Genomic DNA, 12,449 nt, shown 5'->3' with positions numbered 1-12,449 from the left:
GCCCCCTGTTTGTCCAGTGTTGGGATATTCTTAGTGTCCTCAAATGTAAAGACTGATACAAAATAATTGTTCAGTGTTTTTACCATCTCCATGTTTCCCACCATTAATTTCCCGGTCTCATCCTCTAAGGGACCAACATTTACTTTAGCCACCCTTTTTCTTTTTATATAACTATAGAAACCTTTGCTGCCTGTTTTTATATTTTTTGCTAATTTACTTTCATAATCTATCTTCCCTTTCTTAATCAATCTTTTAGTTATTTTTTGCTGTCTTTTAAAGACTTCCCAATCTTCCATCCTCCCACTAGATTTGGCTACCTTATATGCCCTTGTTTTTAGTCGGATACTATCCTTAATTACTTTACTTAGCCACGGATGGCTATCTTTTCTTTTACACCCTTTTTTCCTCAGTGGAATATTTTTTTTTTGGAAGTTGTAAAATAACTCCTTAAATGTACACCACTGATCATGTACCGTCTTACCCTTTAGTCGATTTTCCCAGTCCACTCTACTCAATTCCACTCTCATACCTTCATAGTCTCCTTTATTCAAGCTCAGCATGCTTGTTTGAGATCCAACCTTCTCACCCTCTAATTGAATATGGAATTCAACCATGTTATGGTCACTCATTCCAAGGGGATCCTTTACTAGGACATTTTTAATTAATCCTGTCTCATTACACACGACCAAATCTAAGGTTGCTTGCCCCCTGGTCGGTTCAGTTACATACTGCTCAAGAAACCCATCCCTAATACACTCAATGAACTCATCCTGAAGGCTGCTCTGCCCAATTTGATTTGTCCAGTTAATATGATAACTAAAATCCCCCATAATTATAGCTGTTCCCTTATTACAAGCCTCAACTATTTCCTGATTAATACTCCGTCCAACAGAGCTGCAACTGTTCGGAGGCCTATAGACTACACCCACTAGTGTTTTTTTCCCCTTATTATTCCTTATCTCCACCCAAACTGTTTCACTATCCTGCTCCTTTGACCCAATATCATTTCTCCGTATTATAGTGATTCCCTCCTTTATTAACATAGCCACCCCACCTCCTCTCCCTTCCTGCCTGTCCTTCCTGATTGTTAAATAACCTGGTATGTTTAATTCTCAGTCATGGTCACCCTGCAGCCATGTTTCTGTAATGGCCACAAGATCATACCCATATGTCGTTATTTGTGCCGTTAACTCATTCATTTTGTTACGAATGCTACGTGCATTCAGATAAAGAACTTTCAAATATGTTTTGTAACACTTAGTTCCTGTTTTTTCCTTTTTTAGTACTTTACTTTTTACTCCATACCTTCTGTCCCTTCCTGACACGTTCTGTTTTTTAATTCCCCCACTGCTACCTAAGTCTATGACCTTCTCTGTTGTCATTTCTATTATTTGCTCTCGAGAAACCTCCCCCCCACTAATTAGTTTAAAGCCCTCTCTACAGCCCTAGTTATATGATTCGCCAGGACTCTAGTCCCAGCACTGGCCAAGTGGAGTCCGTCCCAACAGAACAGCTCCCTCCTGTCCCAGTACTGGTGCCAGTGTCCCAAGAAGCAAAACCCATTTCTCCCACACCAGTCTTTGAGCCACGCATTTAACTCTTTAATTTTATTTATCCTAGCCAAATTCGCTCATGGCTCAGGTAATAACCCAGAGATTATTACCCTTGAGGTTCTGTTTTTTAATTTGACAACAGCTACAGAGGTGGTCCCTTTTCCTAGGGGCACGCCAATATGACATCGAGTACAAAGGAACTAAACAGCATGTGAATGCTGATTGATTGTCGCGCCTACCGTTGCCGACGGTGGAAGAAGCACCTGCAGTGGATCCAGTGGAGATATTCCACTCGACCATAGTCGAATGTCTCCCTGTGATGAATGCAAACATAGAAAAGGAAACACGAAAGGACCCGACACTCTCCTGGGTCTATGATTTAACGGTGAAGGGATGGCCAGCACATGGCGAACCACTGTTGCCAGCATTCTCGCCGAGAAGAGAACAGCTGTCAGTGTGCAGAGGAACCTTGATGTGTGGATCCAGAGTAGTAATTCCACCCAAATTGAAGGATAGAGTGCTCAATGAGCTTCATGAGGGTCATCTGGGAGAGGTAAAAATGAAGAACTTAGCCAGAGCGTTTGTGTGGTGGCCGGGAATTGATAGAGAAATCGAAGAGATGACCAAGAGCTGTACAGGATGCCAGAAGGTCCAAAACGCCCCACCACAAGCCCCTCTACATCCATGGGAGTGGCCCTCATCTCCATGGCAAAGGGTGCACATTGATTTTGCTGGTCCATTTATGGACTCGTTGTTTTTAATTGCGGTGGATGCACATTCAAAGAGGCCAGAGGTAATAAAAATGTCCTCAACCACCACAGAAAAAACTATCACAGTCTTACGAACCATATTCACCAGAAATGGGCTGCCTGAACAGATTTGCTCCGACAATGGACCACAGTTTGTGTCTGAAGAGTTCCGGAGGTTCTTAAAGAACAATGGTGTTAAGCATTACACATCCGCCCCATATCATCCAGCCACCAATGGATTGGCTGAGAGCTTCGTTCAAACATTCAAGAAGGCTATCAAGGCAATGTGTAATGAAGACATACCCCCTACAACACAAGGTGGATAACTTCTTGTTTGCCTACCGGAATGCGACACATGCGGTTACCGACCAAACTCCAGCCATGATGTTCTTCAATCGAAGACTACGATGCCGCTTGGATTTGGTTAAGCCAAACATCAGAAGAGATGTGGAGAACAGGCAGTTTCAGAATATGAATGAAAGGCCGACCAGGAGTTTTAAGATAGGTCAACCAGTTTTGGCCTGGGACTACCGCACAGAGAAATGGCAGCCAGGAACGATCTGTACACGGCAAGGACCTCTAATGTATACCGTGGACGTTGGAGAGAGCATTGTAAGACGCCATGCTGACCAGATCCTAGAGTCACTGGAAAACGTCAATTCCACACCACGATCCGATACACCTGGTGATGAAACCGAAGTACCAATTGCATCTACCTCAGAATCGGTGATATTGGAAGCAGATGAACCAAACAACGACGTTGATCCCGAATCAACTTTGCCAGAAGAACCTGATACCCCAAAGAGGCGTTATCCAGACAGAATCAGGAAGCCTCCTCAAAGACTGAACTTATAATTGCTTAATTTCAGCTAATGTATCTAGCAACTGTAATTGTAAATATGTTATTTAATTATTAATCGAATGTTATGTACTGTTTAGCTAAAAGGGGAGGAATTGTAGTGTATGTACTTTGCAGAAGGAACTATATTCTGCAGCCCCTGTATACTGCAGTACCAGTAGTGACCACCCCTGTATATAAGCCTGTGTAGTAACTTTTGCATAGTAGTTCCAGTTTGTCTCCACTCAGTAAAGATCTGTTATAACCAACTCCTGCAGTCCGTGTCTCAATTACACACGGACATAATAACACTCCAGTGCTGTACTGAAGGAGAGCGGCACCGTCGGAGGTACCGTCTTTCGGATGAGATGTTAAACCGAGGCCCCATCGCTCTCTCGGGTGGACATAAAAGATCCCATGGCACTATTTCAAAGAAGAGCAGGGGAGTTATCCCCGGTATCCTGGCCAATATTTATCCCTCAATCAACATCACAAAAAAACAGATTATCAAGTCAATATCACATTGCTGTTTGTGGGAGCTTGCTGTGTGAATATTGGCTGCAGCGTTTCCTACATTACAACAGTGACGATACTTCAAAAGTACTTCATTGGCTGAAAGCGCTTTGGGATGTCCTGAGGTAGTGAAAGGCACTACATAAATGCAAATCTTTCTTTTTTCTGACTGCCTTGGAACCACTTCCCAATATTAGTCAGCTTCTTTAAGAGAGAAAATGAGAGGGAAAAAAAACACTGTTAAAATAAAGTATGCCTGAAGTACGTGGGTACAAGTAATCTTGGTTATGAAGCCCCTTTAAAATTAAAAAGGCTTCAGGAGAGAAGGGGGGAGCATTTTCTGAAAAAAATACTGTTTTAGTTGGTGCAGGAGTTAAGATGTTTCGGGGTGATTTTGTGAATGGAGGCGGGGCTGCTGCTATTTGTCGGGTTTCTGTCCCGCCTCCATCGAGTTGTGGCCAACCCATGCTATTTTCCCTTGATTGACCTTGTTAAGCCCACCCAGCGGGTTTAGCTGGCCAATTAAGGGAAAGCCGGTTGCAGAGCATGTCAACGTATGATGTGTCATCTGTCAAAAATTTTTGACAAATGAATTGTCATCGTTTGACAGCTCTGTGAAGCTGTCAAACACTGACAATCTCTACAGTTTGATGGGGTCTTGCATACAGGACCTCATCAACCTTCTTTCTTTTACAGAATTGAGATGTTTGTTGCATCTGAGAATGCAACGGACAGCTCTCATCTGCAACACGGAGGTGCGAGACTCTCCGTATAGAAACCGACTGAAGCCTGCAGGAAGAAACAAAGGTAAGTACACTTTTAAAAACACTTAGGACTTACCTCAGATACTCACCTCTACACTCTTGCACCCATCACTTACCTTCACACCACACTTTTGCACCCCCCTAACCCCCGCACCTCGACCCAACCCCCGCAGACCCAGTACTCGCCTCGCTGACCTGATGGGTTTTGGAGCCTTCGGGAAGCCCGCACTTGTGAGGGCAAAAAGGGGATAATCCTATTTTCTGCCTGTTAACTACCTGTTAACAGGCAGTTAATAAGCTTTAATCCCTTCCCGCCTCCAAGGAGACGGGACCTGGCGCGGGACGGCAACCCGCCTCCTGGGAAAATGGCATGGAGGGGGGTTGGGATTCTGCCATTTTCCCGGCAGTCCCGCCTCCTCAGGGCTGAGAAAGTATGTTGATTGGAGTTACAAGACTGACATGCAATATTACCAGTTTGTTCTGTGAGCGGAGTTTCATTACTTCTCAGGTGTACGTTTTCATTAGTTATTTAATGCTAGTGTGAAAAATCCTTTTGGCGGAGGAGGGAATATGAAGCAAAGTAATCAATAAAAGCTTAAAAAAATCTGATCAAAATGGACTTTAGTCAATATGCAGCTAATGGCTATGGATATATTTCACTGAAAGAAAGACTTGCATTTATGCAGCTCCTTTCACAACTTCAGGACATCCCAAAGTGGTTTACAGCCAATGAAGGACTTTTTGAAGTGTAGTCACTGTTGTAGTGTAGGAAACGTGGCAGCCAATTTGTGCACAGCAAGCTCCCACAATGACCAGATAATCTGTTTTAGTGATGTTGATTGAGGGATAAATATTGGCCAGGACACCAGGAATAACTACCCTGTTCTTCTTTGAAATAGTGCCATGGGATCTTTTACATCCACCTTAGAGAGCAGACGGGGCCTCATTTGAAAGTCTCACCCAAAAGACAGTGCAGTGCAGCACTCCCTCAGTACTGCACTGGAGTGTCAGCCTAGAGTTTTTGTGTTCAAGTCTCTGGAGTGGAACAATGAACCCACAACGTTCTGACTCAGAGGCGAGAGTGCTACCAACTGTGCCACGGCTCCAGGTTTGTGTGACCACAAGGTAATGTGTGTTATGTTAGAGGACACATGATGCCAATTCACTTCAAGCCAACTATCTTGGGTAAGTCTTGATCTTAATGACATTTTTTCCTACACTCTTCTCTTAGAGGGACCCCCTTACTGGGGTAAGGTCCATGGGTGTCAGCTTTTCTTCAGTCCCTCTCCCATTTTTGATGGTGAATACCAGCAGACTATTTGGTGTTGGAGAGAATGTCTCAGCTGAAGCCCCAGAGGATGACATCTTCAACTGGGCTTTCTCATAAATTTAGTTCTGGATTTCCCAGGAGCCCAGATCATAACCAGGCCCAAGTCTACAAATTAGTTAAAATTTCAGTCAGTTTTAAATGTTTGCAATTATTCAGATAACTTAGTTCAATTATTAGTTACAACTTTTAAAAGATTAGAGTTATTTCAACTTAATAAACTTCAGTATTTTTGAAATGGACTATTGTCTTTGTTGTGGAATGTGATTCTCAAATCTGATTGGTCCCTCCTAATCATGTGACCGACAATACCATGTGACCACAGTTGACCAACCAGAACTGCCAGAATATGGAATACAACACTGATGCAATCCTACATTCATACAGTTTGGACCAGTTCTCCAAGCAGCTATACATTAATGAGTCAGCTTTGGCTGACAATGCGAGGCCAGCTTATTATGGTATTTTGATGGCACTCCCAATACAGAGTGCTTGGCATGCTGGGAACACTGGGAGCAAGTTACAGGCCAGCATTTTGGATTCTAGCACCAGCAGAATTTTCTGTGGGGGTGGGGTGGGAGAGGGCAGAGGCAGTGGGGCAGAGGGGCAGAGGTGGTTGTTGCCTTGGTGGTAGGGGGAGCAGAGTTAGTTGGCCCAGGAACACATTTGGTGGAGAACAGGGAACTTTTTTCTTTTTGTTATACTGCAAAAAAGGGTGCTGTGTGGCGGGGTGCTGCTTAGGCATTATGGGGAGACCCCTAACTTGATGGAGCCTGAAGGAGCCTTGTGTCTCAGGCCTCTACGCCCAATAAGCGATAGAATACTCTCCACTTGCCTGGATGAGTGCAGCTCCAACAACACTCAAGAAGCTCAGCACCATCCAGGACAAAGTAACCCACTTGATTGGCACCCCATCCTTCACCGCTTAAACATTCACTCCCTTCACCACCAATGCACCGTGGCTGCAGTGTGTACCAACTACAAGATGCACTGCAGCAACTTGCCAAGGCTTCTTCGACAGCACCTCCCAAACCAGCGACCTCTACCACCTAGAAGGACAAGGGCAGCAGGTGCATGGGAACACCACCACCTCCAAGTTCCCCTCCAAGTCACACACCATCCCGACTTGGAAGTATATCACCATTCCTTCATTGTCACTGGGTCAAAATCCTGGAACTCCCTACCTACCAGCACTGTGGGAGTACGTTCATCAAATGGACTGCAGCAGTTCAAGAAGGCGGCTCACCACCACCTCCTCAAGGGCATTTAGGGATGGGCAATAAATGCTGGCTTTGCCAGCGATGCCCACATCCCGTGAATTAAAAAAAAACCTGCCAATGCGTTAATATTCTGCCATTTTTTATTGTAATAAAATTCCTGACTTATCAGCTGCATTTCTTGTTTTGGGGCAGAAGAAGACCACTGATTCATCTAGCCTATCTTTTCAAGCCTCCTCTCTGGTTTCTTAACTTGATTCTGTAACTAATAGCCCTGTATCCCCTGTACAAACAGGAATTTAGCCACCCTTTTTTAAAAACCAGCCAAGAGTTTCTGTTCCGTTACCCCCACTGGTAGTCAGTTTTCCAAGTCTACCATCTTACTAAAAAAAAGTCGGCTTGATATACTTTTTTTCTTCTTTGAGGCCTTTAACTTTAAGCTGTCTTCCTCGTCCTTATTATCCTGTGCCTGACACATCATCCTTTTCTCCAGAATCACAATCTTTCCCCGTAATGCAACCTTCTAAGTTCAGGAATCAGCCTCGTAGCTCTCCTCTGGACTCATTTCAATAATTCTACAACTTTCATGTAATACAGGAAGCAAAACTGAAAACATTACTTCACAATGCAAGGCCAGGTACAGGATATAGAGGCACTGGAGAAGGTGCAGAACAGGCTGAGGCTCTTTTCTCTAGAAAAGAGAAGACTGAGGGGTGACCCGATAGAGTCAAGATTGTGAAAGGGTTTGATAGGCTAGACATAAAGAAAATGTTTTCACTTGTGGGTGAGACCAGAACTAGGAACCATCATATAAGATAGTCACTAATAAATCCAATAGGGAATTCAGGAGAAAATTCTTTACCCAGAGAGTAGTTAGATTGTGGAACTCACTGCCACAAGGAGTAGTTGAGGAGACTAGCATAGATGCATTTAAGGGGAAGCTAGATAAATACATGAGGGAGAAAGAAATGGAAAGTTATGTTGATGGGGTTAGATGAAGAAGGGTGGGAGGAGGCTTGTGTACATTATAAACACCAGCATGGACCTGTTGGGCCGAATGGCCTATTTCTGTGCTGTAAATACTTTGTAATACTATGTATTTGTACAATTTCAACATCACCTCCTTTGATTTATAAGTCACATCCTTAGCTATATGTCTCAACATTTTATTTGCTTTATTGGCCGCTTTTGTCGCTGGTTTTCATGACCTATCCATCTTAAGTCACAGATCTCGTTCCTATGCTGTTATCTCAAGCATGTTATCATATTCCACATTCTCACTTCTACCTAATCTCATGATCTGTGCTCACAGGCCTTAAATAGGTTAATTATCTGTGTAGGTGTTATCTGAGGAGGATTACATTAGCCAGTTTAAAGATTTCTGCAGGAACTAGGTTTGCTCAGATGTAGCAAGTAAACAGATTCTTAATTATGTCAATGAGTAGCTTTTTCTGCACTGGCGCACATTGCCTCCAAGCAACCTAAGCTGACAATGCTATAACCATGTGCTCATAACAGCTTCCTTTTCCTCAGATTACATTTCTAAAAGTTTACTTTCGGTAAATATTGGGGGCACTTTTCGATTCGCACCTAAATCGGGCAGCCGATGAGTAAGGGGAGGGGGGACTCCACTACACCCGCCTGATGATAGCGATGTGAGGCCTGACCATGAATATCAGCGAGCTGCCAGGGCAGGAGTCGATTAACGTTGGGCCGGGTGGGGAGGCAATTGTGGGAGAAGCACGGAGAGACCAATGGCAGGCAGGAAGATACATACTCTTTCTGGCCCCCAAAAAGACATTGGCAAAGCCTTTTTTAAATAATTTTTTTTGAGGGGCCTGCAGCGGTCCCTTTAAGGGCTGTCGGTTCTGCTGCTCAGCGTTCAGTTCCACTTAGTGGCGTGCGCTCTGCCCAGTGGAAGACCAAAATTGTGGTCCTTAAATATGGTATCAAACCCTGGTTCGCATATTGAAAGTGGGCTCCTGCATGCTCCAAACCTCAACAACAGCAAGGGTAATGAAAAATACAAATCTAAATGGCAACACTTGACACTTGCAGTACGAATCACAAACCTGAACCATTGACCTTGACGGAAACACAAATGTGAAAACGTAAATGTTACAAAGGAGATTGCATCTATTATATGCAGAGTATTTGAAAGCAGTGACACCATGTCAGAATTCCAATAATAGTATCAATCACTCTGTGGCTTATGATCTCATGAGTACCCTTTGATTATGTTGCTGCTTTGTAATTCAATACATAATTAAGTTTACCACCATTCAAGTTAAAAATGAATGCCTTTTTTTATGTCCATAGACTGTCTATGGGAGCCAAACAAGGAACATGTAGTAGCAAGAAATATGCTATAGAAAGGATAATTTGTGGTTTCTCTATAAACAAAAGAATCATAAATAATTCATTTCTTTTTCTCTTTCCATACCAATTTTCTCCCCTTCTTTTCCTGAAGGTGTTGCTTTCATCCTGGGTACCAGGCACCTTCCAATACCTTGCTCAAGTGACCGTAATGTCAATAGGCTTTTCAATCGTGGGGTTAGAACAGCCAAGCCTCATTTTGTCCTCACATGGCAGTTCCAACTGGGGTCACTGCACAGCAATCAGGATTCCCCCCTTCCCTACCTTCTCTGTCCCAGGTACCAATTGTAGCATCCTCACTGCCATCCTGGTTGAGATCAGTTAGCGCAGCACAGAATGAGAATTGAACCCGGGATCTTTTAGTGATGTGTTTGGTTCAGCTCACTAGTTAAGTTCACTGAGCCATATTATTTTACACCAGAGATGGAGACTTTTCTTTATTTTGCATCGTTACACAGTATTGTAATGCTATCTCCCAAGAGCTATACCACTGGTCCTCCTTACAATGGCTCCAGTCAATTAGTCCAAAATTTATCACTGTTTTCCAATCCAGGAAATTTCTCTACGAACATGCAGTCTGCATTTTCCACCAACTGTGAATCAAGAGGAAGTGTCTAGTTTGAGAAAAATATTACATTCTGAATATCAAATGTATGTCTCTAATTAATGGGTGAATTTGAAGAAAACAGATGGCTGGAGGTTGACAAATTATTGGGTCAGCGCCAGATCCCGGACAATTATTAAAGATCCCATGAAACTGTAGGAATTGATGAATTCCTAACTAATAACTGAGGTCGCCTCAGGAGATCAATCAAACAGGTCTTTAATGTAAAACTAAACGAGTTCAAACAGTTTGATGAGATCGATACAGGAGAGCCACGAAAACAGGTCTTAACAAGGTGGAGATTCCACGAGGACTGCCTGGGCAGTCACATGGTTTGCGATGTGACGTCATCGCGTTTGCCCGCATTTTCCCGCGCTCTTAAAGGGGCCACGCCCCGTGCATACAAACACTATATACAAAACAAAGTAATGTCTAACACACTGGTACCGGCTTAGGCTGGTGGTAGAACATCGTTAAAGGGAATTATATACAGTTGCCCAGAGTCATTCAGTGGCTCCGCCACATGCGCCCCCCCAGAATTCGCTTTAACGGACAAAGTCAAGCGGTGAGGGGGTCTGATGAGCCTGTCAGAACAACTCCTGTACTCCTGAGGCGGAGGCTGTTGGGCGGCTGGCGGTCTGGCGGGCGGTTGCACTTGGTCTACCGTAACGGCGATGGGTGGCCGACCTCGTCTCGGCGGTTGTGCTGTCTCGACGGGGTGGTCGAGGTCCAGATGTGCCGGCTTTAATCGATCGACTGAAATGTGGTCCGGTTTACCACTGACATCTACCGTGAAGGTTTTGTCCCCTGCCTCCAACACGCGGAAGGGACCAGTATATGGGGCCTTGAGTGGATCCCTATGAGCATCGTGGTGAATAAAGACGTATTCTGCCTTGAGAAGCTCCGTTGGAACGTGCGAACTCTGCAGCCCGTGGTGCGAAGTGGGCACCAGCGCGAAACATCTGGCCGCCTCTTGGTGACTAGTAAGCTGGTCAGATGCGGACCAAGGCTTTGTCGATTCTGGTAGGAAATCCCCTGGGACTCGCAGCGGTTGACCGTACACCAGCTCCGCGGATGACGAGTGAAGGCCTTCTTTGGGGGCCGTGCGAAAGCCCAACAGGACCCACGGTAGCTTGTCTGCCCATCCAGCATCCTGGAGGCTGGCCCTCAGGGCGGCTTTCAGCGACCGGTGGAAACGTTCACAGAGACCATTCGCCTGTGGGTGGTAGGCTGTGGTGCGGTGTAATTTGACACCGAGTCCTTGGGCCACTGCATTCCAGAGTTCAGAGGAAAACTGTGGTCCCCTGTCTGAAGAAATATCAGCGGGCACTCCGAAACGGGCGAGCCAGGTGGAAATGAACGCCCTGGCCACGTCCGCCGAAGTAGTGGATGATAGGGGAACCGCCTCTGGCCATCTGGTGGTGCGGTCAACCATGGTCAGGATGTGTGAAAAACCATGCGAGGGTGGGAGTGGACCCACCAGGTCCACATTGACATGGTCAAAGCGTCGCTCCGGACCTGTGAAGGTGGCCAACGGAGCTTTGATGTGACGCTGTACTTTGGCTTTTTGGCAGACCACGCAGGTGTTGGTCCAGTCGCGGACATCCTTGTGCATGCCGTGCCATACGAATTTCGTTGACATCAGCTTCTGAGAGGCCTTCATTCCTGGGTGTGACAACCCATGTATGGCGTCGAACACTTTGCGGCGCCAGATGGCTGGTACGACAGGGCGAGGGTCCCGTACGGAGACGTCACACAAGAGCGTGGTACCTGCCACATGGAACTTGGCGTCGGCCAACTGGAGGCCAGTGACGGTGGTTCTGTAGGCCTGGACTTCTGGGTCCGAGGCTTGATCCGCTGCCATGAGGGCGTAATCGATGCCTAAATGAACCGTATTGATGGTCGCGCGGGAGAGGCAGTCGGCCACCAGGTTGTCCTTACCGGCCACATGCTGTGTATCCGTGGTGAACTCGGATATGTAGGTCAGTTGACGTTGCTGTCGGGATGACCACGGTTCGGCGGTCTTGGCCATGGCGAAGGTGAGCGGCTTATGGTCCACGAAGGCGGTGAAGGGACGTCCTTCCAGGAGGAAGCGAAAACGGCGGATGGCCAGAAAAAGAGTGAGCAACTCCCGGTCGAACGTGCTATACGCTCTCTCGTTCTGCCGTAGTTGACGGCTGAAGAATGCCAACAGCTGCCACGTCCCATTCACCCACTGCTCTTGCACGGCGCCGATTGCGTAGTCTGACGCGTCGATGGTGAGGGCGATGGTGGCTCCTGGCAGCGGGTGCGCCAGCATAGTCGCATTGGCCAAGGTGCTTTTGGTGTCGGCGAACGCCCGGGCCATGTCAACTGTCCAGTCTACCGTATCTTTGCCAGTCTTGCCCCTGAGGGCCTTGTACAGGGGCTGCATGAGTAGTGCTGCCTTAGGCACGAAACGGTGGTAAAAATTTACCATGCCTAGGAATTCCTGCAGGGCCTTAATGGTTTGCGGGCATGGAAAAGACG

The sequence above is a fragment of the Somniosus microcephalus genome, chromosome 3 (assembly GCF_052327205.1).
Source record: "Somniosus microcephalus isolate GS21.2 chromosome 3, FLI_Smic_1.0, whole genome shotgun sequence".
In the NCBI taxonomy this organism is placed as follows: Eukaryota; Metazoa; Chordata; class Chondrichthyes; order Squaliformes; family Somniosidae; genus Somniosus; species Somniosus microcephalus.
The sequence above is the reverse complement of the archived record's forward strand: the minus strand, read 5'-3'. Positions refer to the sequence as shown.